The 2,943-nt window shown below is 42.6% G+C and overlaps 1 long non-coding RNA gene across 2 annotated transcripts; it reads left to right on the plus strand.

Moving 5' to 3' along the window:
- Positions 1-993: 993 nt before the first annotated feature.
- LOC135373483 (uncharacterized) lies at positions 994-2,601 on the plus strand. Of its 2 annotated transcripts, none has more exons than XR_010416487.1 (3): positions 994-1,178; positions 1,654-1,780; positions 2,145-2,601. It is a non-coding gene; the product is annotated as an uncharacterized LOC135373483 (long non-coding RNA). The 2 variants fall into 2 exon arrangements; XR_010416486.1 differs by having other exon boundaries at positions 1,654-1,742.
- Positions 2,602-2,943: the final 342 nt, after the last annotated feature.

Genomic DNA, 2,943 nt, shown 5'->3' on the forward strand with positions numbered 1-2,943 from the left:
TGTCACAATGTTATAAGTGTGTGTGTCACTCTGGGCATTCGGAACTCCTCTAAACTACAATATGTAAATTCAGAATAAAAAGCGATAAAAACCGGGCTGTTTGGTGTTACATCTAAAAGCGATAAAACCCCGGTGCAGGGGGTCGTCTGTGTTGTCTCTTTGTGTCCCCTGCACCGGGGTTTTATCGCTTTTAATTCAGAATACCCGAAGGGTAAGCATCAGATGTTACCTGCAGGCTTCATGCCGAAACGCGTGTACGCAAAACACTTCCGCCGTGGTGGGCGACGTCGTTAGTGTAATCATACACGCAAGACAATTGCGGGCACATGGAGTAGTGGCAGCAACCTGCAAACGATACATTTTCTTGTTATACATATGAGTAATCAAAAATATACATTCCCACATGTTTCGTTTTGTGGTTTGCAGGAAGCGCTAATAAGGGAACAGCACTTGGTTGGTCACATGCAAGCCACAATGCGAAAGGTGCCGATATTTCGATTAGGCGATCAAAAATTAAAAGTCTACAACCATGCACACTTCCCCATGCAACTACTTCCCCAGCATCGTGAGACATGACACCATGTATTCACGTATAGTGTAATGTGAAATGATATGCAGGAATGAAAAAGATGCCAACATACCTGTAATCCAGTGTCCCATAAGTTTGATTCGATTTTCTGGCAGCTACCATGAAGAGCAAATGCACGATTCACAAGTTTCGTTTCGCCATTTTCATTGCTGTTAATTTCGCAACCGTCAAGCAATCCCACGTGACCTCCTTTGGATCAGTGAAAAGTGAAAATTACTCGCGTCATGAAGATATATGTTCATCTCAGCGCAAATCACGTTTTGCATGCTATAGGAGGGAGGGGGGATCAATACTCTTCCTTTCGTGTTTTGATATCTTGTTGTTTTGCTACTCTCACTTTGGAGTTCGGATGGTGTCTAGCAACGTTGGGTACCTCGTTTCTTGTGTGTGCGAGTGGTTACTGTTTACGACGTGTTCATATATCGATTTGTAGTGCTGTAATGTGCAAATTAGCGGACTTTATAGCGGCTCTCTATTTTCCGTCGTTGTCTTTCGAGCAGCGCCTGTTGTTCCGGTAAAAATCGAGTTGAATGAATCGCCACAGCCAACGTATATCGCGCAGTGTTGACCAAGTCCAGCAGGAATTCTGGTGAGTAATGCTTTCGTAGATTGTCTGGATTAGTAGTGTGCTGTCCACACATAGTTGGATTCTCATACGAGTAATTTAAATGAATAAAAACAGCCGAAGTGCTTGTAATAGATGTAACTCGGTATCTGTTCGTAGGTTTGCGTTGTTTCTAGTTGGTTGCGCGCTTAGGAACAACAAATTTATTCGAAGGCGATAAGATACCGACAGTGCATCACCGTACAGCAGCATTTACTCGTACCATTGTGAGCCATATTTAATTTGTTAAAATTTGTCGTCGTATTTCTTCAAAAATAAAAGCGCAAGTCGGCGTACTTGAATTGATCTCCTTGAACTGCTTACGTCGAACGTCTGCAAATGTTGTACTTATGTGCCTTCGCGCACCATACTAGGCACAAAAGCATATCTGATCAGAATAAATACTTCAAGAGGAAGTCATTCAAATACATTGTTATTTACAGCTGGGTTTCCATTCCAGGCATGGTATGTGGCTGCACGGAGAATTCCGAAAAAGAAAAACAACATGGCTAATAGGATGTTGCTGCCCAGGGAGTCCTGGCCGAAGAGGTGAGCTGTTAAGATCCATCATAAGGTTCTGTTGTGAAGTGAGAAATTTTGTAGTAGTGCACTACCTTTATAAAAAAGGAACCAGAAATGGAAAGTTATGCATGCATCATTTCATGAATTGTAATGTATCACTATTTGATATTCACATGTTTCCATTAAGGGAATGAACAACTGAACCTATATTCATATCATGGTCATGCTCTGTGTTTACCTGGAAGTCACATTTTTAAGGCTTGTCATTCTTTTGTCTGGATGAAGATTTATGTTAACCGTGTATGAAATAACAGACACGTATCAACACATGTGCAGCTTGCGCACATTAAAACCAGCCATGTAGAGACAAATGCTTGTTTTTTTTTTAAATATTCTAGCCTATTCATGGTTGCTCTTCGCTTCTTGCAGGTTTATTCATTCCAGAAGCAAGAATTGTACAATTGTAAGGCGAATGGAAATAAACTGACATCGACTGAGATAGGTGTTCCGTCTTGGCCAGTGACTGTAGGATGGCTCCAAAAGCGTCACAACAAAGCCAATATTCATCTAGCTCTCTACAAGTAGCTAACTCCACATAGTAGCCTGCTTCACAGCAACATCAACACTACCTTGTGGGAGTACACATTACACAATATGTTGCATTGTGCTGTGGTATGATAACATACCGTTTGTCTCGCAATATGTGTATATAAATATGATAAGGGCCCTAAGGGCACAGTGCATGCCTTATACCCTGCTGAATATATATCCATACCTGGCTGCGACATTGCATATCAATGCAGGTTACAAATACACATTTTCACATTTGGCCGTTATGAGACATCTTCGGCCGTAATGAGACTGCCTTCGGCCGTGTTGAGACTTTGGCCGTAATGAGACACTTGGGGATTAAAGGATTATCGGCCGTATTGAGACTTTCGGCCGTATTGAGACATCGGCCGTAATGAGACTTCGGCCGCAATGAGATACAATCGCGTGCAATCAGATCACTACGTTCACATAATCCCCTCCACACTCTAACAAAGCAGCCATTCACTCCGGCCGTAAAACCCCGTACGGAACCTTTCTTCCCTCCGGGCTGTTGACCCACAATTCGCATGAACCTTTAAACACGTCACACCTAACCCTTTAAATACCATGCCAATGATGAGGACGGTGCCCAGAAGAAGAACAGTCTCTGTTCGAAATATCGGCGGCTTCTGTCCTG

The sequence above is a fragment of the Ornithodoros turicata genome, unplaced genomic scaffold (genome assembly GCF_037126465.1).
Source record: "Ornithodoros turicata isolate Travis unplaced genomic scaffold, ASM3712646v1 Chromosome25, whole genome shotgun sequence".
Classification (NCBI taxonomy): domain Eukaryota; kingdom Metazoa; phylum Arthropoda; class Arachnida; order Ixodida; family Argasidae; genus Ornithodoros; species Ornithodoros turicata.